Source organism: Hyla sarda, chromosome 5 (genome assembly GCF_029499605.1).
Source record: "Hyla sarda isolate aHylSar1 chromosome 5, aHylSar1.hap1, whole genome shotgun sequence".
NCBI classification, from domain to species: domain Eukaryota; kingdom Metazoa; phylum Chordata; class Amphibia; order Anura; family Hylidae; genus Hyla; species Hyla sarda.
The window spans coordinates 218,867,979-218,892,860 of record NC_079193.1 but is presented as its reverse complement, the minus strand read 5'-3'; positions in this window follow the sequence as shown (position 1 = coordinate 218,892,860).

Here is a 24,882-nt window from a genome sequence, read left to right as displayed (position 1 = left end):
AGTGCGGCCAGCGCTGACTGAATCAGTTGGCGCTAGGACCGTGTGGACACTGCAGTCTCCAATAGACTGCAATGTGTTCTGTGCGGATTTCCGCCTGAAGAAAGAGCACTGTCATTCTTCAGGCGGAAATTTCCAAGCGGATTTTCCGTTCACAAATTCCGCTTCACAAATTCCGAAGTGTGAATTTGTGAACGGAAACCCATTCACTACACTATACATTTTAGCAAGCAGAATGTCTGCCTGCAATTTCAAAGCAGAATTGCAGGCGGAAATTCCGTAGTCTGAACCTAGCCTAATTGTCAGTCTACTCCTGCCAGTCCTCCCATTAGACTACCGAGTCCAAAATGAACAGTGGTTTATTTGTTGAAATTTGTTCTATATGATTATAGATAATTCTCTCAGTAATTCCCCACAAATCTATATATCAATCTGCTCAGCTCTTTGGGCTCTATAACATAATGCCTGCAGCTCAATGTGACGTGTTCCTTTTAATTAAAGAATGTTGCTGTTTTTTGTTTGAGTTATGTTTCTCAAAGCTAAAAAGTTCATCTATTAGGCATTGTTTTTGTGTCACATCCACCTCTGTCCATGTCAGGAACTGTCCAGAGCAGGAGCAAATCCCCATAGCAAACCTATCCTGCTCTGGACAGTTCCTGACATGGACAGAGGTGTCAGCAGAGAGTATTGTGGTCAGACAGAAAAGAAATTCAAAAAGAAAAGAACTTTCTTTGTAGTAAACAACAGCTGATAAGTACTTTACAAATCTGTTTAACTTTCTGGCGCCAGTTGATTTAAAATAAATTGTTTTCCACCAGAGTACCCCTTTAATTCACATCACCTAAGTGTGGGGGATCCACATTTTTTGTTGGGAATTGTACTATAATTGTGGTTTTTATAATGTATAATAGTGTAGGTTATTCATATATCTGTTTTAACTGAATAAACTTTGAAGTGTAATGTAAGATGTATATGATGACTCACTGAATAAGAGGTAAAGGCACAGGTCCCAGTGGAAATGTGGAAGAAATTTATAGATTCTAGATAAAATCACAGAAACATCACAGATGTACTGGAAACAGTATTCACTTATGGTTAGTATGCATTTACTATTCTTAGAGCACTATTTGTATAAATTAAGAGACCTTTAAGTAAAATCATGTCAAAGTATATTTCTCACCTCACTTGGTTGGTATCAGAAGCAGCCTATGGAGCTAGATATGCATATTAGAAAATATTCTATCACTGATACTGGCTGGCGTAATATTGTCTGTTAAAGGAGTATTCTGGACTTATACATATTATCCCCTATCCAGGACGTCACACCTTATCCCCTCGTGATGCCACGCCCCCTGCATTCATGTCCCATGGACATGAATGGAGGGGGCATGGCATGACATCAGGAGGTGGCATGGCAGTGATGCCACATCTCTGTCCTCAAGGCAGTGCCCGGCACAGAATGCCAGTGCACTGAGATCGCGTTGGTCCCAGCGGCGAACCCCTGTGATCAGATATCTTATCCCTAAGGGATAAGATGTATAAAGCCGGAATACCCCTTTAAATATTTTAAACTGTACTTGTTGTTTTAACAAACTTTGCATAGAACAATAGTACAGATGAAGATAAGAAACTTTGTAATAGGTTTCTTGTATCAGGTTTCTTCCCTCTCTCTTCTCTCCTATCAGAATGTACTCCTCTCATCATATCATATCAAACACTTCCTGCCCTGTAGCTCATAGGCAATACAAGCCTATGGAGGGGAAAGGAGGGAGGAGAGAGATGGGAGAGGGAAGTGCCTGTGAACACAGCAGCATCACAAATAGACAGAGAAAGACAGTGTGGACAGCTCTGTAAGTAAGAGATCTTACCCCGGGGCTTTATACACAGTTTAGACTGGTTACTACTGGTGTTTCATACCTTCTAGGCAGTATAGCTTGTTAATGGTCACATAGAAATGCAGACTCACCTTCTCTGTGTGTGTGCGAGCAGAATATGATGTTATGCTCCACCCACCCGCTCTGAGAGAACTGTAAATAACAGATAAATCATGCAGAGCAGAAATCTCCTGAAAAATGCCATATATACATGTTGTATAATAGCCAGAAATACTGTAGTGCTCCTTCTCATGTACACACACAGTGCAGCTTATCCTGAAAAGTCACCTGAAACGACATGTACACTTTAGGTCAATGTCTAAATATTGTAGCTTTTAAATGTCATATACAGGTTTATCAGGTTTAAAGGTCAAGTTGAATATTACTTAATGCACTAGCCCTCCATTTACAAAGGGCATTCAGGGACCTCCGTTCTCTTGATCAATGTAGATCTCGGTGGTAGGACCCCCCAGTGATCATACATTACTTGTCCTGTTGATAGGTAAATAATGCTATTAAAGGGGTTGGCTGGCAAAAAAAAAAAAAAAAAAAACTTTTTATAAATAATGCCCAGACTGCCTACTAAAAATATAAAATCCTGTACTTAACCTTCCGCACTCCCTGCAGCCTCTGTTATCATGGCACCTGGTCTTCCCTGAAATTGCACTTCCTGGTGCTGTGCTCAATACGTCGCATTGCTGCTAAGCCAATTACTGGCTGAGGTGGGACATTGTGATCAACAGGAGTGCCAGAGTTTGGACTCACCTCCCCACCAATTACCCCTATTCTGTGGATAGGAGATAATCTTGAGACAATCACCTAAAGTAGACACTGTATTTGACTATTTTTATATACAGTAGTAATATATTTATTAACAGTAGAGTGCTGGCACCACAAGTTGTAAACAATATGTGTACCTGTAATGTTCCATTGTGCACACTATAAAACAAAAGATCTCAAATATACACCTACATTTACAGGATGGAATTGCTCATTTTAAGATATTATAATATCAAACATGAATAACCATGACCAGTTTAAACATGCAATTTTCATAGCTGTTATTGAAATGTTCATGGTTAGACTTCCTTTCTCCAGAACCTGTGTGGGGAAGTTGTCTTCCTGCTGGGATAGTACTAAATATTCATGAAGTGCTATCTGCCCAGTACTATAAAACTGATCTGATAAAATATATCTATATCTAGCAGAGCTGCGCTAATAAAATTGGACTGCATCTCATGTTGTTCTACAGTATGTGCTTTAACAGGTGCTCTGAATCTATAGAAATATTGATTTTAACCACATATTAATATAGCTTATTACTTGATTTGTTTTAAAAGAAAAGACTAAAGAAGCTAATACACTGCTCAAAAAAATAAAGGGAACACTTAAACAACACAATGTAACTCCAAGTCACACTTCTGTGAAATCACACTGTCCACTCAGGAAGCAACACTGATTGACAATCAATTTTACATGCTGTTGTGCAAATGGAACAGACAACAGGTGGAAATTATAGGCAATTAGTAAGACACCCCCCCAATGAAGGAGTGGTTCTGCAGGTGGTGACCCAGACCCCTTCTCAGTTCCTATGCTGCCTGGCTAGTTGTTTGGTCACTTTCGAAAGCTGGCGGTGCTTTCACTCTAGTGGTAGCATGAGACGGTATCTACAACCCACACATGTGTCTCAGGTAGTGCAGCTCATCCAGGATGGCACATCAATGCAAGCTGTGGCAAGAAGGTTTGCTGTGTCTGTCAGCGTAGTGTCCAGAGCATGAAGGTACTACTAGGAGACAGGCCAATACATCAGGAGATGTGGAGGAGGCCGTAGGACGGCAACAATCCAGCAGGACCGCTACCTCCACCTTTGTGCAAGGAGGAGCAGGAGGAGCACTGCCAGAGCCCTGCAAAATAACCTCCTGCATGCCACAAATGTGCATGTGTCCACTCAAACGGTCAGAAACAGACTCCAAGAGGTTAGTATGAGGGCCCAACGTCCACAGGTAGAGGTTGTGCTTACAGCTCAACAACGAGCAGGACGTTTGACATTTACCTGAGAACACCAAGATTGGCAGATTCGCCACTCACGCCCTGTGCTCTTCAGAGATGACAGCAAGTGATAGAGTCTGGAGACGCTGTGGAGAACGTTCTGCTGCCTGCAACATCCTCCAGCATGACTGGTTTGGCGGTAGGTCAGTAATGGTGTGGGGTGGCATTTCTTTGGGGGGCTGCACAGCCCTCCATGTGCTTGCCAGAGGTAGCCTGACTGCCATTAAGTACCGAGATGAAATCCTCAGACCCCTTGTGAGACCATATGCTGGTGCGGTTGGGTTCCTCCCAATGCAAGACAATGCTAGACCTCATGTGGCTGGAGTGTGTCAGCAGTTCCTGCAAGAGGAAGGCATTGATGCTATGGACCTGAATCCGATTGAGCACATCTGGGACATCATGTCTCGCTCCATCCACCATCAAAGTTGGATCAGCCTGTAGTGTGGTTTTCCACTTTGATTTTCAGTGTAACTCCATATTCAGACCTCCATGGTTGATAAATTTGATTTCCACTGATAATTTTTTTGTGATTTTGTTGTCAACACATTCAACTGTGTAAAGACAAAAGTATTTCATACAATTAGTTCGTTCATTCGGATCAAGAATGTGTTATTATAGTGTTCCCTTTATTTTTTTGAGCAGTACCGTGTTTCCCCGAAAATAAACCCTACCCCGAAAGTAAGCCCTAGCAGGATTATCAGGGTGGGCTGCCCTACCCCGAAAATAAGACCTAGGCCAGGGGTAATCAACTGGCGGACCGTGGTCCAGATCCGGACCGTGGCCGCCAGTAATGCCTGCAGACCCCACTCCTCACCCCCCTCCTTTGGCTGGTGCCGCGGCAAGTTACCGTAATTGAGCCAGGGCAGGGTCGCTGTTGCTTTAAAACGTCCGCGTGTATGCACGGCCGACGTCACAGACGTGTCCCTGCCCCCGGCTGCTAAGCAACAGAAGGAGATCCCGCCGCCGTCGCTGAGAGCTGCAGCTTCCATACAGTACAAGTTATGGATGCTATCGTGTGAAGGTGGGGAAGTGCTGGTCTCCGCTGGGGATGAAATGTGTACCGTAGTTTATTATGGCAGAGGGGTGGGGGGCACTGTAGGAGTGTGGAGGACAACGGGGAAGGGGAGAATGGTGGGGGGCTGCGGGAGTGTGGAAGATGGGGGGTGGGTGCGGCATCTTCCACACTGCTAAAGCCCCCATCCTCCACATTGCTACAGCCCCCCCCATGTTGTTCAAGGTACATACAGTAAATATAAGCCCTACCCTGAAAATAAGCCCTAGTGTGTTTTTTGTGACTAAAATTAATATAAGACCCGGTCTTATTTTCAGAGAAACACGGTATATATTTAGTATACTTTTGTACAGTGAAAATATTATTTATTAAAAAATATTTTTATTTATTAGAAAAAGATTATTTATTAATTTAATTATTTAGTACACCGTATTTAGTACACTTTTGAAGCTACTTTGATCAGTCTATTTCTGAATTAGCAATAACAAAATGGCACCAAAAGTCTCAACAATGTTATTTTTGGGCATTGGCAAGCTTCCAGGCCCTTCTTACCCTGGTAGTACTAAGCTACTGCTGCTTGGTTTATACCTGGCTGTTTATCAAAAAGAAGTGGTACCACAATTTGTAAAGACTGAATTTATTAATTAATTTAATAAATAAATGTACCAAATAGGTGCAAAAAACTAATCATAAACAAGCAGCAGCATTCTAGTAATTTACCAAGGTAGAAAGGACCATTTGTTTTGACCCTATCCAGCATTGTTTTACCAGCCTGTCACCATCAATGCACTGTCCTTTGTTTTTGATGCTCAGGGCCTGCCGGTACCTGGTTCTTCCCAGTACTACTGGTTGTGGTGGATACCATCGTAATAATGAGTTGTTTGCCATTTTAAGGGATGGAACTTAGCCCCTGCTTAGAAATAAAGGCCGCCTGTCAGGCAGTTCCACTACAAAACCAAGAATAAGTAAAAAAAAGTTTTAAAAAATCTTTACCGAAAGCAAAATACCATCAGACCCCTCATTAAAGATTTTATTTAAAAAATGTTAACAATCCACTGGTCTGATCAAACCTACTACTCCATTTTTTCTCTAGTGTGTTGCATCAAAAGCTGGTGCCCCTTCTGCTTTTTGCCAAGGAAATTCTGTGGCATTAAGCTGTAAGCACCAGGTAAACAAGGCCGGCTTCTTTTGTCTGGCTGCATGGGCTAACATCCCTACCTTACTTTCCCTACTCACTTTCACTACTTTCCATGAGATCCTGTGTTAATAGTGATCGGTGCCATGGAAATTACACAAGGGAGCACAAACATCTGTCAATGACCATATCTGTACAGGCTCATTTAATAATTTATGGGTTATAACAATATTACTCTTGTACATCTGAACCAGTTCTTATTGGCTTTATCCTAATCCTCTGATGTGAACAGGACCTGATTTTTCATGAACGATATTCACATTCAGATGATCAATCATTTTTATGTATTATTTTCACTTTGAATTGCAGCACTTTATCATGTATACAGAACTAAAATGAATGGTACTTCATAAGAGAGTGTCAAGGACTATCAGATATCAAAGGCTAGCACCAAAGGGGCTTTTGTAGTGTTATATATTATAGCATATTTGGTCCAGAAATTAGTGAGTCGCACAAGTTAAAAAAAAAAAAAAGAATCCCCCCCGGGTTAAAATATTTTTCGGAGGGAGAAATACTTCAGTAGTGGTGGGTCCATCTAATGGTGACTTGGAAAATACATAGATAGAATTTTTTTATTATTTTATATTTTGTTAGACTTCTTCACATTATTTGTCTTTTGACAGGTGACGTTAATAACAGATAAGTTAATAATATCAACAGCACCCACCAAAAAGTACTTATCTCAATTTATGTTTAGTTCTATGCTCAAAAGCATTTATCTCATTATTTTTAATTGTCTTTATTTCTGTTGCATATGGTTGACAGGTGATGACTATTTTAACACAGCTAAAAGCATAGACATGTTCAAGTATAATGTTTTATTATAAGTACAAGGCCTGAGTAATAGGACATGATCTAATCACCTGCAGTAGTAAAGACGTAAGCATATACAATTGTTTACAGTCTTTAAATTAGCACCTTTTCACAATAAACATATAGACCAGAGGCCCAGATATCGATTTGTTTTTATTTTTCTTATTCATTCTTTACTGAACATTATAGAGAGGAAGAAACTAAAGGTTCTTTTACAGGGCTTGACTATTTGGCAAATGAGCATTTCTAGGAACACTCGTTCTTGATAATCGGTCCGTGTAGAAGGGCTGGTGATTAGCCAATGAATAAGCAGATGCTTCTTCATCAGCTGACTGGATCTTTTGTGCAGCCATTTAAATTACCATTGTCGACCGCACATTGCCGTATGTAAACCTCGAGCCATCTGAAGGTAAGATGCTTGCTGAAATGCTTGCTATCGGCAGCTAGTCGGCCCATCTTCAAAGGCCCTATTTTGCATATGGCTGGTGATAGTGTTTCTTTTTATATTTTGCACATGTGCTGAGATACATATATCAATATATGTATTAATTGTAATGAATTAATCATAATGTCCAACTGGCCTTCCATTTCCATAACCTCTAGGAGAAGTATCAGTGCGGGTAAGACGGAATGCTAATGTGTAGAAAAGGCTGCTGTACACAATGGAGGCAGGACCCGGCATACCTACCATTTCTTTCTCCTTCCCCTCTGCTACAATCTGCCTGCCCACCTTATTAATATTCATGAAACCTCCTTCACTTATATGAGCACAAGGTTGGTGAATAAAGCAGAACATGCATTTGCCTGACAGATATCTGATATATGGCCAACTTAAAAGGACACTGTCATAAATTATTTTTTAGATATGTCGTAGAGACATATCAAAAGTTTTGATCGGTCAATGTCTTGGTTATCAGACCCTGACCAATCACTTGACAGAGCCAGGAACAGAACTCACAAACCATGTTCTCTACTTGCTTTACGTCCCATAGACAAAGAGCAGGAAGAAAAGTTCTACTTCTACCCTGACCTGTGTAGAACAAGTGGAGGTCTGAACACTCAGACCAGACCAAACAAAACGTTTAGAAAAAAGTGGACGAGAGTGAGAGTTTCGAGGTGTGATAAAAGGGGGATCCTCAATGTAAAGATAAAATGAGAAAGCCGCTCACCAATGGTGGTTGTGTAGCCCTATACACAACAATGGTAAACGATGCGCCACGTGGAGCCGGCATTCTCCCTGAAGCCAGACCAACTGATCACCAATCAAAACGTTTGACAGGTCTCTAGGACATTTAAAAAAAAGGGTGGATAAGGGGACAATAATTATTCTCAGGAGTTTGAGGTACTTAAGGACATTTGAAATGTTTATTAAAGTGACAGGTATACTGTTTAGCTGTAATTACTTTTTTTTAATTTAAATGATAGGAAGTAATTTTGCTACTTAAATAAATGTAACCACTAAAAAAATGGAAAAATAAGTTAACTTTTGCATCTCTAAATGCAACCACAATTGCCAAGATTGTGTTGTAATGTAACTAATAGAGAGGAACATATCATTGCTCACCGATTACTAGATGCCTTTACCAATTATTTTTGGGAAACTACTATTGCAAGTGCATAACATTTCTATCGATACTGCAAGGAAGGTCACTTTGACTGGTCTAAGAATGTTAGCTTGGTTATTGTCATAATTTGAGTAAATGTTGGAACATTCTTGCAAAAGACAAATAAGCTTGACATAAAACTAATTTAGCTCTTTCCTTCATCAGAGCCAGCAAATCAGTAAATAAAATGTATAGGGATTCAAACTGAGTAATCTTCAAGAAAGAAAAAAAAAGCTATAGCTTAATATGGCTCCTATCAGTTTCACAGCCTTGTGCAAAGCTCCTTTTCTAGGCAGTTTTACTTTGTAATCTTGTTCTCTGGCACTATGTAGATAAATTATCTTAAACACTGGCAAAACAATTCCTGCAGATATAGGAGCGGTGAGTGTTAAATAGTTGAAGTAATTGACTGGCATGTTTCCCAAACAAATAATAGGACAGAGTTACTGTAAGACTTTATTAAATCTGATGAATTTTCAATCTGGGATTTTTAAAAGAATTTTTTATTTTATTGCAATTGTAGAGATTAAAGTAGCAAAAATAAATGTCTGTTAGCATATGGCAACAGACCTTATATATTGTTATGTACTTATAAACTTAACACAGAATACGGGCACAATGAATTTCTATAGAATTTACTATTTATTTTCAGACAGAAACCTGCTTCTTGGAGCCAAGCTTAGCAGTGGAGGAGGTGTCAGGTGATGTTCACAAATGTTTTTGAGCCTTTTTTTCATCCATATTAACCCCTTAAGGACGCAGGACGTAAATGTACGTCCTGGTGAGGTGGTACTTAACGCACCAGGACGTACATTTACGTCCTATGCATAACCGCGGGCATCGGAGCGATGCCGGTGTCATGCGCGGCTGATCCCAGCTGCTGATCGCAGCCAGGGACCCGCCGGCAATGGCCGACGCCCGCGATCTCGCGGGCGTCCGCCATTAACCCCTCAGGTGCCGGGATCAATACAGATCCCGGCATCTGCGGCAGTTCGCGATTTGAATGAATGATCGGATCACCCGCATCGCTGCTGCGGGGATCCGATCATTCATAACGCCGCACGGAGGTCCCCTCTCCTTCCTCCGTGCGGCTCCCGGCGTCTCCTGCTCTGGTCTGTGATCGAGCAGACCAGAGCAGAAGATCACCGAAAACACTGATCTGTTCTATGTCCTATACATAGAACAGATCAGTATTAGCAATCATGGTATTGCTATGAATAGTCCCCTATGGGGACTATTCAAGTGTAAAAAAAATGTAAAAAAATGTAAAAGTAAAAGTAAAAAAAAAGTGAAAAATCTCCTCCCCCAATAAAAAAGTAAATCGTCCGTTTTTTCCTTTTTACCCCCAAAAAGCGTAAAAAACATTTTTTATAGACATATTTGGTATCGCCGCGTGCGTAAATGTCGGAACTATTAAAATAAAATGTTAATGATCCCGTACGGTGAACGGCGTGAACGAAAAAAAAAAAAAAAGTCCAAAATTCCTACTTTTTTAATGCATTTTATAAAAAAAAAATTATAAAAAATTAATTAAAAGTTTTTCATATGCAAATGTGGTATAAAAAAAAGTACAGATCATGGCGCAAAAAATGAGCCCCCATACCGCCGCTTATACGGAAAAATAAAAAAGTTAGAGGTCATCAAAATAAAGGGATCATAAACGTACTAATTTGGTTAAAAAGTTTGTGATTTTTTTTAAGCGCAACATTAATAGAAAAGTATGTAATAATGGGTATCATTTTAATCGTATTGACCCTCAGAATAAAGAACACAAGTCATTTTTACCATAAATTGTACGGCGTGAAAACAAAACATTCCAAAATTTGCAAAATTGCGTTTTTCGTTTTAATTTCCCCACAATAATAGTGTTTTTTGGTTGCGCCATACATTTTATGATATAATGAGTGATGTCAGTACAAAGGAAAACTGGTCGTGCAAAAAACAAGCCCTCATACTAGTCTGTGGATGAAAATATAAAAGAGTTATGATTTTTAGAAGGCGAGGAGGAAAAAATGAAAACGTAAAAATTAAATTGTCTGAGTCCTTAAGGCCAAAATGGGCTGAGTCCTTAAGGGGTTAATAGCCATTTTTTGGCTACAGAAAAATGTCTATTTTAAGGTACCATTTACGGACCAAAATAAAGCCCAAAACACAGATGAAAACATTGAATAAAAGGGACCATGCACTTAAAGGAAATCTCCGGTGAAAAATAACTTATCCCCCAACCACAGGATAGGGGATAAGTTGCTGATTGCGGGGGGTTGACCAATGTGCACCCCCACGCGATCACTGGGACGGGACCCGGTGCTCAGTGAGGAAAGTACAGCTCTCTGGCATCATCGGCGCTCCCATAGAAATGAATGAAGCGCATGCCGTCCTCACTGAGAGTGCCCAGCGGTCAGACCCCCCGCAATCAGCTATTTACACCCTATTCTGTGAATAGGGGATAAGTTAATTTCCACCAGCATACTCTTTTAATTTTATGTCTGATAAATTATTTTGTGTGAACAAACAGTTGTTTGACTATTGAGTACGATAGAACTTAAAGGGGTACTCCGGTGGAATTTTTATTATTTTTTAAATCAACTGGTGCCAGAAAGTGAAACAGATTTGTAGATTACTTCTATAAAAATGTTTTTATCCTTCCAGTACTTATTAGATGCTATATACTACAGAGAAAGTTCTTTTCCTTTTTGATTTCTTTTATTTTTCTGCCCACTGTGCTCTCTGCAGACACCTGTCCATATCAAGAACTGTCCAGAACAGGAGCAAATCTCCATAACAGGCCTACGCTGCTCTGAAAAGTTCCTGATACAGACAGAGGTGTCAGCAGAGAGCCCTGTGGACAGAAAAAAAAAGTAATTTAAAAACAAAAGAACTTTCTCTGTCATATACAGCTGCTAATAAGTACTGGAAGTATAAAGATTTTTTAATAATGGTAATTTACAAATCTGTTTAACTTTCTGCACCAGTTGATTAAAAAGAAAAGTTTTCCACCGGAGTACCCCTTTAATAGTAAGAAAATACAGCTGGTTTTGTTTTTTATCTTCATTTTGTAAAGCCGTAAAAACAGTCCTTTTACGATTTCAAAAATGACCCAAAAATGTACATAGGAACATAGTCTCTTTGCATTAAGTGTATAAGACTACATTCACACTACTGTTGTGCCCCATCAAGAACAGCCGTCAAACTGCTATTCTAGCTATTCTTACCTAGTGTTGAGCGGCATAGGCCATATTCGAATTCGCGAATATTCGCGAATATATGGACGAATATTCATCATATTCGTAATATTCTCGTTTTATTTTCGCATATGCGAATATTCTCGCGTGCGAAAATTAACATATGCGAAAATTTGCATATACAAAAATTAGCATAAGCGAAAATTCGTATATGCGAAAATTTGCATATGCAAATCTTTGCATATGCGAAAGTTCGCACACCAGTCTCACACAGTAGTATTAGATCCTTCTTACACCACATAAGCTGGAAACAGAGAGGGATGATCACTGTGATGTGTACTGTGAAAAAAAAAAAAAAAAAAAAAGGAATATTCGTAATTACGAATATATAGCGCTATATTCGCGAATATTCGCGAATTCGCGAATATGCGATATTCGCAAATAAAATTCGAATTGCGAATATTCGCGAGCAACACTATTCTTACCCGGGGGCCCGACAGCCATCACACTACTGTGTGGTAACAGTAGTGCAAAAGGGGCCTTATATTGTACCTTTTATTATTCTCTATTGAAAATCTATATTTGAACATAGTCCATTTGTATCAAGTGTGTTTTAATATCACCTAGTTTATTCACTATTAGTGTTGAGCGGCATAGGCCATATTCGAATTCGCGAATATATGGACGAATATTCGTCATATATTTGCGAATATTTGCATATTCGTAATATTTCCGTTTTATTTTCGCATATGCGAATATTCGTGTATGTGAAAATTAACATATACGAAAATTAGTATATACAAAAATTTACATAAGCGAAAATACGCATATGCGAAAAGTAGCATATGCAGATTTTCGCATATGCGAAAATCTGCTCACCAGTCTCACACAGTAGTATTAGAGCCTTCTTTACACCACACAAGCTGGAAGCAGAGAGGGATGATCATTGTGATGTGTACTGTGAAATAAATAAATAATAAAAAAAAGAATAAAAAAATAAAAAAAGAATATTCGTAATTACGAATATATAGCGCTATATTCGCGAATATTCGCGAATATTCGCGAATTCGCGAATATGAGATATTCGCGAATAAAATTCGCATTGCGAATATTCGCGGGCAACACTATTCACTATGGGAAAAAAGTCACAATCTATTATTCTCCATGGCAAAAAAAAGTTTACAGCCATATTTTCAGCTGGAAAAAAAGGAAACAAAATAAATGAATGTAATTAAATTATAGCCTTGTGTGAACATATGCATTAGATTGCCTGACTTTTGCCCAGCTTGTCCATATTGGATAGACAAGCTTTGGGTAAGAAGCCACTCTAAAGGTACCCATGCACATGCCTATACAATAGAATGCTATGAACTAGGGTAATTTGTGATGCTTTGGCTGCTGAAAATCTTGTAAACTCAGATTTGTATGTCAAATGCCTTCAAAAACACTGATCTCCTGTTTCTATCTCTTTAAGCACTTGTGTGGTAGTGGTTGATATAGAGACATCAATAAATAAAATATAAAAGTCTTGTAAATGCATACCATATTTACTGTATATGTTAACAGCACACAATATCCCATTTGTATCACCGAAAAAATATTTCTACCAAATATGTAGAAAGTGGGGTGCATAAAAATCGCACTACTACACCTACAGAAAAAATGCACCAGAAACTAGAATATAGACAAAATATAGACAATCTTTAAGCAAATAACAATTAAAAAAGACCTAGTAAAAACATACATAGAGCAAAATAGCACAGCACCAGTCAGATACAAGGTATAGGTAAGGAGAGCACACAGTACATAAGATGGTAGTAAAACTAGAAATTCACATGTAAAGTACAAGGATACGGTACAAACAATAGACCAAATATAAGAAGTGCATAGCATGAAAACAACAGTAACCTGTGGGTGCCAAACCATACCTATACCAGACTCCAACGACCGTTTCGTGGTAAAACTTGCTTCCTCAGGGGGCAACACCCCCTGAGGAAGTGAGTTTTAACGCAAAACAGTCGAAAACAACAGTAACCTGTGGGTGCAAAACCATACCTATACCAGACCCCAACGACCGTTTTGCGGTAAAACTCACTTCCTCAGGGGGCGTTGCCCCCTGAGGAAGCGAGTTTTACCGCGAAACGGTCGTTGGGGTCTGGTATAGGTATGGTTTGGCACCCACAGGTTATTGTTGTTTTTATGCTATGCACTTCTTATATTTGGTCTATTGTTTGTACCGCATCCTTGTATTTTACATGTGGATTTCTAGTTTTACTACCATCTTATGTACTGTGTTCTCTCCTTACCTATACCTTGTATCTGACTGGTGCTGTGCTATTTTGCTCTACGTATGTTTTTACTAGTCTTTTTTTTTTTTTTAATGATTTGCTTAAATAAAGATTGTCTATATTTTGTCTATATTCTAGTTTCTGGTGCATTTTTTCTGTCGGTGTAGTAATATCCCATTTGTGTGGCAGCAGCACTGTACAATAGTATGGTACTTGGTGCACACACCAGGTAGGATGATTTAGCAGGAAAGCCAAACCTAGTTAGTGACCATAAATAATAACTGCATTATTCCTTTGTCTTGCCCTTTGCACACACTAATCTGGTCTGACAGCTAGCTTTGCTCTTTTATTAGCTCCCCGTCAGCTGTGATCACTGATGGTGAAGTCAGGCAGCAACATTTACAAGTGCCAACCCTCACCGCCACCTTTTCAGATAGTGCTGTCTTAATTCTCTGAAGGAGAAGGAATTATTTAAAAAAAACTATTTGTTTGGGTTTTTTAGGTGCTCATTCCTTCTGATGTGCAAAAACAATAGGGATGCTTCTACCATTTCCTTATACACAAGATTCTGTAAAGTGATGTACTATGTGTACTTTATATAGGCAAATACAGATAGTAGTTGTTTCTTCTCTAAACCATCTATCTAGCAAGACAATTTAGTAAATCATTTCCAGCACTTGCACAATTTTTGTTTCACAAATAACCCCTTAAAAGGTCTTAAAACCAGGGGTCAAAACCTGGGAAAAAAAAGTGTGGGATCTCACCCAAGATTTCCACTTAAGAGCTGGTCCTGCAGGACTCCTGCTAATGGGAACGGTGTTCTTGCTGTGGAAAAAGCACAGGAACACAGTTCCCCTGTGATCTTGCAGCCTTGAAGCAGCTGAGATGGGTACACTTTTAAATTACAGTAAACAACAATGAACAACATAGGATAAATAGGTGTTAAAAAGTTTTAAAGGGGTACTCCACTGCACCAGCGTCACAAACATTTTGTTTTAAACGCTGGGCGCTGGCTGTGGGGGTTGTGACATCATAGCCACACCCCTTGTGATGTATGTCACCCCCCCTCAATGCAAGTCTATGGGAGGGGGTGTGGTGACTGCCACGCCCCCTCCAATAAAATTGCATTGAGAGGGCGTGGCGTGGCTTAATGAGAGGCGTGGCTATGACATCACAACCCCTTCACCCACCATTCGGAAAAAAAAATTCCGAACACTGGGGCAGTGGAGTACCCCTTTAAAACCATTTAACACCTATTTAACCTATGTTGTTCATTGTTGTACACTGTAACTTTAAGTGTTGTGGTCTCAGCAGCTTCACTGCTATCAACTCAGACCTGATAGTGACCTTCTCCATGCTCGCCACATTAGAATAGTTGCAGATATGATATAGGGGGATAAAGCTCCCAGAAGCATCGATAAGATTGAAGGATAAGAGATCTCAGTGTTTGTATCAAGATGTATAAGAGAAAAACTGCAGAGATTTTGTGCACAGCAACCAATCACAGCTCAGCTTTCATATCCTAATGACCTCTGGTAAAGTGAAAGCTGAGCTGTGATTGGCTTAGGCAAAATTTTCTTCCACGTTTTGATGAATCGGGGCTAATGTGCCTGAAATACAGAAAGTGGTAAAATACATAAAGTGACTTAACCTTTGCTCTACACGAGTGTAAGTAGGCACTTATTTACACTGCCTATGAGAATAAACCCAATTTGGGCCTGGACTTTCTATGCCATTGTGTGACTATCTATGATCTGTGATGTAATCTACATTAAAGGGGTACTATGGAGGAAAAACAATACATATCCACTGGTGCCAGTAAGATAAACCGATTTGTAGATGACTTCTTTTTAAAAATCTTAATAATTCCAGTACTTATCTGCTGTTGTATACTCCAGAGGAAGTTGTGTAGTCCTTTCCAGTCTGACCACAGTTCTCTCTGCTGCCACATCTGTCCGTTTCAGGAGCTGTCCAGAGTATAAGCAAATCCCCATAGTAAACATTTTCTGCTGTGGACAGTTCCTGACAGGGAGTCAGCAGAGAACACTGTGGTCAGACTGGAAAGAACTTTACAGCTTCCTTTGTAGTATACAGCAGCTGATAAGTTATAATGTCTCCAGTGCAAGGCAAGCTTTTGAAAGCATATTACTAAAATCCAGCACCTAATATAACATAATGCTAAATAATTTTGAAGTTGTTGCACAAAAGCTTGATACATGTGATTGGTCAACTCCCATATTCTTGCATTTTATTTTATATGCTACAGATTTGAAGCTGCGTTCCATCATTTAGTTACATTAATATCTAAGCACAGTGCACAGGTATGAAAGGATACAGGAGGTATCTTTGTCATTGCGCAGTGCGCACGGTCATGTGACCCAGCCCGGTCACATGCCCGGGCTCACTTCCGTGTTATGACGCCGATACACTGACGGCATCAGTGAATGCAGCGGCTGCTACCAAGTAGGAAGGATCAACCACACTAGATGCCAATCAGTCATTAGCTAACCATTTATTCTCTGAAGTGTCAATCAATGGAATACTCGCAGCAGATTGGTTCGACCCATACTGTATAATGAGCACTCTGAGTCAGTTTTAGCCACGCCCCCTGACGAAGCGCAGAAGCGCGAAACATACGTTGGGGTAAGTGCAGGTGGCATATGGCCATACATTGGTTTATAATTTTCTCTTCTATTTTCCTGTGCATGTTTATTGTCTGAAATGTTGTGATTAGGGTTTATATGTAGTGTTGCTCGCGAATATTCGCAATGCGAATTTTATTCATGAATATCGCATATTCACGAATTCGCGAATATTCGCGAATATAGCGCTATATATTCGTAATTACGAATATTTCTTTATTTTTTTTTATTTTTTTCACAGTACACATCACAGTGATCATACCTCTCTGCTTCCAGCTTGTGTGGTGTAAAGAAGGCTCTAATACTACTGTGTGAGACTGGTGAGCGGATTTTCGCATATGCGAAAATTTGCATATGCTACTTTTCGCATATGCGAATTTTCGCTTATGTAAATTTTTGTATATGCTAATTTTTGTATATGTTAATTTTCACATACATGAATATTCGCATATGCGAAAATATAACGGGAATATTACGAATATGCGAATATTCGCGAATATATGACGGATATTCGTCCATATATTCGCGAATATTCGCAAATTCGAATATGGCCTATGCCGCTCAACACTATTTATATGTACCCTCAGAAATAAATCTCATACGACAATATGTATGCCCTTGTATTTGCTTTACTCCAGTGTTTTTGCCTATACCTCCTGTATCCTTTCAGTCCTGTGCACTGTGCTTATGCATTTGATTTTAACATGTATTTGTATTTCTAATAAAGTTTTGCATATTTCTGTACATCTTTGTGCATTGCTGAATTTACTTATTGGGTGTTATATCATTTGAAATTTCAGCAACATATATTCATAATTTTATGTTTGGTGATTTACATTAATATCTGCAGCGGATCCTGTACATGTGAATGTACCCTTGAAGGGGGCAGCAAAGGTAACTTCTCTAAAGAAGTACTCTGATGGATAACAGATTTGTAAATTACTTCTATTTAAAAATCTTAATCCTCCCAGTACTTATCAGCTGCTGTATGCTGCAGAGGAAGTTGTATAGTTCTTTTGTGTCTGACCACAGTGCTCTCTGCTGACACCTCTGTCCCTGTCAGGACTGTCCGGAGTAGGATCAAATCCCCATAGCAAACCTCTCCTGCCCTGGACAGTTCCTGGCAAAGACAGAGGCGGCAGCAGAGAGCACTGTGGTCAGACAGAAAAGAACCATGCAACTTTGCAGAATACAGTTTATCTGTTTATTTTTTTGCACCAGTTGATTTAAAACATTTACCCCCCCCCCCCCCCACAGGAGTACCCTTTTAAGAATACAGTCCCCATTTCTCGCACCCTTGGTGGACAGCTGTTTTATCTAGGGCAAGCATTATTTGATCAGACAATGTCATGGCTACCTGAACTCTCCATTCTGGCCTATAAGGGGGTGGAGGGGGGGGGGGGGGGGAGTTTGAATGTGGACGTCTCTATATGAAATCCATAGGTTGTGAGTATATAAATTGCCCCTTTATTTGTTAATAGTCTATGTTGAAACCAGGTTAGTGGTATTCAAAGATAAGAGTGTATGTATGTGGTACACATAGTTACATATGGTCCTACTAGATACATACAAAACATACAAGCATAATTTAGTTGTTTTGTCCTAATGCGACAATTCCTTCTGAAATGCACAATGCACAGCACAATGATCATTAACATTGTGTCACTCAAAACAGTAATGTTAGAAGTTAATGGGACATGAGGTGGATTATCCATGGAATTATATTTGGACATAGAGTGATAATGTATTCTAATGCTCACACCATCTAAAGAAAATCTTCCATGACACCTAATTCTGTTCATGAGAATTGAACAGTTCCATCCACAGAACCTGTCATACTATTCTAATTAAACCCTGTGCTTACCTACTATTTTTAAGACAACAGAAAGGAAAGGGCCGTAACAGCTCTGATGTTCTACTGAATACTAGTGAGACTGTATTAGCATAAATCGTAAGAAAGCTGTTTCCAGTCTATTAGCACTTGTCTATGGTAATTAACTGAACCTAAAAATGCTGAATGATAGTTTTCACCCCAAATATAGGTTCCTTTTTCTTCTTTTTCTGCATTTGCTATATCACTACTTTATTGTATTAGTGTTGGTTATATGGCATATATGCTTCATATGATATCCATCTGTCTTAACACAGTATAAATGCATAGCTATTATTTAAAGGGGTACTCTGCTTCTAGACATCTTATCCCCTATCCTTTGGATCTCTATGCTGCACCCGGCATTCGTTTAGAGCGTCAGATGCAGCGCCAGTGGCTCGTGACTTCACGGCTGCGTCCTGCTTGTGATATCACAGCAACGCCTGCTCAATGCAAGTCTATGGGAGGGGGCGTTCATCACGCCCCCTCTCATAGACTTGCATTGAGGGGGCGTGGTCGTGACTTCACGAGTGGGGTGTGACCAAAATGTCATCTGGCACGGACCCCTGGGTTTAGACATCTTGTACCCTATCCAAAGGATAGATTAGATGTCTTGGGGCAGAGTACTCTTTAAAACCATTGGGTACCTAAGCACCATATTTCTGCCCTTGCAGGTGATATCTTTGTTGCAGTAACTTGGCATAAAATCCCAATCAGTTCTGAGACTTCTTAACTGGAGTCGGAGCTGGTTGCAGGACACACTACCTGTATAGGGGGTGTGGTGAGCTCATTTGAATATTTTTTACCCAGGTGCCCGCGGAGTGCAAATGGCCTACTTAAATCTCCGTCTCACGTCAGAAGTGGCGTCCTCTCCCTGAGGAAAATACTGATCTCGTTTAGCTAGTCAGAGGCCTCTCACCCAGCCAAGCCAGATAACCCTGCTCTGTACTGACGAGGGGCAAGTACCCCGAAACAGCTGTCTGCAGATGGGTTCTCTTTCCTTCTGGAGAGAGTTCTGACTTGGCATAAAATCCCAATCAGTTCTGCAAATGGCCTACTTAACTCTCCGTCTCACGTCAGAAGTGGTGTCCTCTCCCCGAGGAAAATACTGATAACATTTTGCAGTAACATGTAGAGAAGCAGCTAAACAAGTATCTAAAACTTGACCAAAGGCTAGAAGCTGTCAATTCTAACAGGAAGTCAAGTGCTCACAAACAGGAAGTCAAGTGCTCACAGATGGTACCGATTCCAGTCAGTCGTACAGTGCTCACACTGTATGACTAAAAGCAGAGGTCTGACAAGAAGTATGAAGCAGCAATAGTACAGAGAAAAATACATGCTTACTCCCCTGAAGCTTTACATGCACTGTACAGCACAGAAAAGACAATACAGAGAGATACCTGATGATAGCTCCTCTTTAAACAAACTATTAACATCAAATAGCCACAGGCTTCATTCTTCTGTTTTTCATGTGGTCTATAATTCCTCTGCCGACAGAAGCTATCGACACAAGTAACATCATGGCAGACCTGTGAGACTTGTCATTTCTAGTAATGTCACTTCATACAGCAGCAGTATTGTTGATCTGCATCTGGTAGTTATAAAGAACATTGTGCAAAAACTTGTAAAGTTACCACACTAGCGTCTATAAAAGTAAATTTTTTTACTGTTTAATAAATAACAAGGGGACGTTTGTAAATTAATATCACAGAATTTGAAACTGGTCATCTTTGCTGTAACCATAGTATCCACATTTAGGACAATTCTTAGTTTAGCTGCTGGATTCTGCTGCTACCCAGTGAAGAGGGGACTGTTTTATCCTGGGTCCCTCTTCCTACATTACGGTTGCCTATCATTGAAACTGAGTGAGAGGTCTCTAGTGGACGAGCTTATCTGATCGCTTAGTGCTTATTATTATTGTAGCCATACCTGCACATTTTCTACTATCCTGCTCTATTTACTTCCCTGATGAACCCCATATTTTATGTTTGCATCTGACTTAAGGGGGAAACACGCTGGGACTCGTGAGACAATTTGGTATTTCCGTGTTTCATTATTGCAAGAATACGGACACCTACCTAGGCAGCCTGGTGATGGTTTAGGTTGTGGGCCATATTTTCTCTGCCTCTTTACCCCACTATATATTAGTCCTGGCAGTACCACACAATATTTGTGTGTTTTTGCCTTTGTTGATTTTCATAATTATTTTGTGTTAAGGTCAATTTATCCTATTTAGTATCTGGTAAACGTTAAGTTTTAATAGAGCTCATTTTTCATTTCTGTGACCAATTCTTATATTAGCCTTTAAAGGGGTTCTCCACCATAAGGTGATTTTAGTACGTACCTGGCAGACAGTAATGGACATGCTTAGGAAGGATCTGTGCTTGTCTTGGGGCTAAATGGCTATGTCATGAAATTACCATAACACTGTGGCTAGCTGTTTGTGAACTAGTATTTCCTGTTTGACTTTTCTTTTTTTGACTACAAATCCCACAATTCCATTTTCCTCCCTCCCACACATCAGTCACCCATTGGGGTACCCATTGAAACATAAATGAGCTGGATCCATTCAAATCAGTGTGGTTTTCAGACAGGGTACCTACAGTTGTTGCATTAGCTGCAGATTTATCCTTTCACCCATTGAAGCAGACAGGCTCCCTGTCTTCAGCTGACTCAGTCATCAGTCAGGTCTCGGCCGCATTGCAAGCTAGGAAAAATCTGAGACAACAGTCATTTTGTATGCTGGTAAAAATAAATATTGGAGTGAAAATCACAGAAGAATTGTGAGAAAACCGTCACACACAGGTACAGACACTATATTATGAACTACACTAACTTTACAGACCCTGTAGCATAGTCAAATAAAAAAAAATCCTGGAATACCCCTTTAAATATTGTTACAAATACAACAATTCACATGAATGAGACCAATGCGTTTTAGGTTTCCTTTAGGAGGTCGCCATAGTAACATATGTGTCATGAAAAATATCGTATTGCTACGTTTACAAAATCGCCTTGAACATCCTTAGAGAATGTATGTCTTCTCAATCAAATAAGCTTCATGAATCAGCTCCGCAACAGGTAATAAACAAATGACCTTGCAGACAGTAAAACAAATTTGTGCCTGTATATTCCTGCAGCCACATCTTAGTTTCTGTGTAAAGCCCAATTTTTTTTTTTTTTTTTTTTTTTACGAAAACTTTTCCTGGCCACTAATTTTATGTGTGACCCTAAGGGGTAATTCACCAGTCAACCATTTACCTATAATGAAACACTCAACAAGCTGCTTATTCACTTGAACTTTGGTGACTTATATTATATACTAGGGGTTAAATTATTTTGAATTCCCTTTTCAGGAACTAAAGTAGAATATACTTTCAGATATTTTAGGTTATGCAATGTTTTTATTTCAAATGGGTCTAAAAGCATTTCTTTGCCTGGATTAAAACCCTTATGATAACAAGCTTAGTTTCTGCATATACGCCGGTATGCATTGATGACTAACATGCCTATAACTTTTAACAGTTTTTGTTCTCTCAATATGACTAGAGTTGTAAACCAGTATTGAAAAGCTGCAGGTATAGAAAAGGGAAATGACTGTCAGTGAGTATAGCAGATTAGTCACTCCATACACACGAAGTGAATTTCAGATATCAGATGAAGCATGACTACTATGATCACAGTGTAGTGTTTGTATATACTCAAGAACAATGAAGTGACCTGCCAATTACTGGAAAAACATTCCTCAATCTTTCAGGCAATGCCAGGTTTAAGCCTTGTGGTCGCCTCCTGAGAGAGAAACCAGATCAACTTGTATTTCAGTGCAGCAGGTGTAACACAGTTATATATTTTCTCTTGCCTCTAATGTATTTAGACTACAGACAACCGCTTAGAATTACGTTTCAAAGTGTAATATCACATTTTTTGCCAATTCTGCTGGACTCTGGGGATTTAATTTTTTTAAATAAATATATATATATATATATATATATATATATATATATGTATATATATATATATTTTTTTTTTGCAATAATGCAACTGTGTCATTATTACTGAGTCTCTTTTTCGGATTGCAAAACTTTTTTGTTTTTGTTACAATTCAAGTCTACCTTCACTTTCAGAAAATGTTTTCAAACCTGCCTGGTTTTGTTCGATTAAACTTGAAGAGTAATGAGGAAGAGATCGTTTTCACTGCTGTTATTGAGCCCCTTGTGCATAGCTTTTATTTATTCCCTCTATTTTAAAGGGCAGGATCAGAGTTGGGCTGTTTTCCAGCAGTGCTAATAAATGGATTTAATTTCCATTACTACTCTGGCCAATCACAGAACAGCATCAAACTCTCTTTGCTGTGCATTGCAAAGTGCAGGTGAAAGTAAATTGGAATGAACAGGCTGGTAGTGTGCTGGGAGATGATTTACAGTACTTCTATAGAAGCAATCAAACAGCAAAGCAAGGAAGATGTTACACTAGACATTGAACTGCTATTATTGTTAATGACAAGCCTGCAGACTATAAGGAGGGAGGAAGGAAGGGTAGATTACATTCAGGAGGCAGCATTATTTACATACAGTAGTAGGAACACTGCCCAGAACTTTAGGTGTCAAAAGCCTTCATTTACCTTTCCAGGACAAAGCCCCCAACAACAGGAATTAAACAGAGAAGGTAAACACCTAGTGTCGAAGACAGTATTGTTTTTTTTTTTAATTGGATTATGATGTATTTTTGGTAAATGAAGGGATTTACAAATAAATTAGAAATCACATAGCCAATGTGAGGTAAATAGTTTGAAACAACAGTGACCATTTTGATTGCTATTTAAAATGTTTACATTTTAATAACAGAAGACCTCCATTTCAAACACAACAGTCCGTCATTGCACCCCCCCCCCATTGTCTATCACACTCTGTATATTGTACTCATGACTCTGCAGTTTAGCCTTCTGTCTGCTATAACATCTTTAATTTTACTTACTTTCTCTTCCTCTGTGCTATACTATTAATCTCATGATTGCTCAGCACAACATCCCACCTATACCAGGACATTTACAGTCAGTGCCATATGTGCCAACAATGAAGCCACTGTCATTATCCACTTTCCCTCTGTATTCTTCTAAACAACTACATATGAAGTCAGGAAGGCTGAACTGACATATCCTCCATGATAACTGTGTGACAGGAGTGACCATAGGCTTAAATAGAAAAAATGTGTCCATGATGCCTAATCAACCCTCTTGCTTTGAAATGCCCTCAGTTTGATATATAGTGATTGAAGCATCAACCAAAAAATCAGGTCACCTGGAATTCCTGGGCCTTACAGCGCAACTTTCATAATTCATTAACCCCCCAGACTACTACAATGTTGATACTGATGACCATATAGTGAGTCAAACCATACCTTTATCGCCACTCTTTCTTCTTGTGTAACTAATAAAATACTTTTATACAGCGGTCAGGCACAGTCAGATACACAGCGGTCCCAGTGCTGAAAGAGAGGATAGGCGTGGTGGCGGCGGGGCTTTGCGAACCCAAAGCCATGCCTATCCTCTCTTTCAGTGCTGGGACCACTGTGTAGTAAGACACAGGAGTCCACAGCGCATGTGCCCCTCCCTGCCACTTCTGATGTGCTCGTGCCGCTGCCCTGCATTGACAGAGCAAGCGTTCGCTCCCTCACTCCGTGAGTGCTCGCTCCCGCCGTTTATGTGCTCGGTCAATACAGGATGGCAGTGCGCGCACGTCAGAGCCAAAAGGGAGGGGCACATGCACTGTGGGTCGCTGTGTCTTACTACACAGCGGTCCCAGCGCTGAAAGGGAGGATAGGCGTGGCAGTGGCGGGGCTTTGGGAACCCCAAGCCATGCCTATCTGACTGTGTCTGACAGCTGTATAAAAGTGTTTTAGAAGTTAGAAGAGAAGAAAGAGCGGCGATAAAGGTATGGTTAAACTCACTATATGGTCATCAGTAACAACATTGTAGTAGTCTGGGGGGTTAATAAAAGATGACAGTTGCGCTTCAATGTACCACATCATACAATTAGGTCCTGTTAGTGTTCCTGAGCTCTATGAAGTGAGCTTAAGAACTGAGTATGCTCTACAAATGACGAGTGAGGGCTGCTATCAGCAGCTGAAACTCACCATTAATGACTAACATCAACTTTCATGCTGATGTTGGTCTTGTATTATCTTAAATGCTGCCTTCCATAGTGATCGCACCAGTTAGAAGATTAAGTGACAGGTGACAGGTGATCGGTTTCCATGGCAGCCAGAAGCCCCTCCCTTTCTTACATTTCTTTTTTTTTTTGTTATTAATGGAAAAAATGCAATGCTAGGGGATGCCGATATAGAAGTTATCCACATTC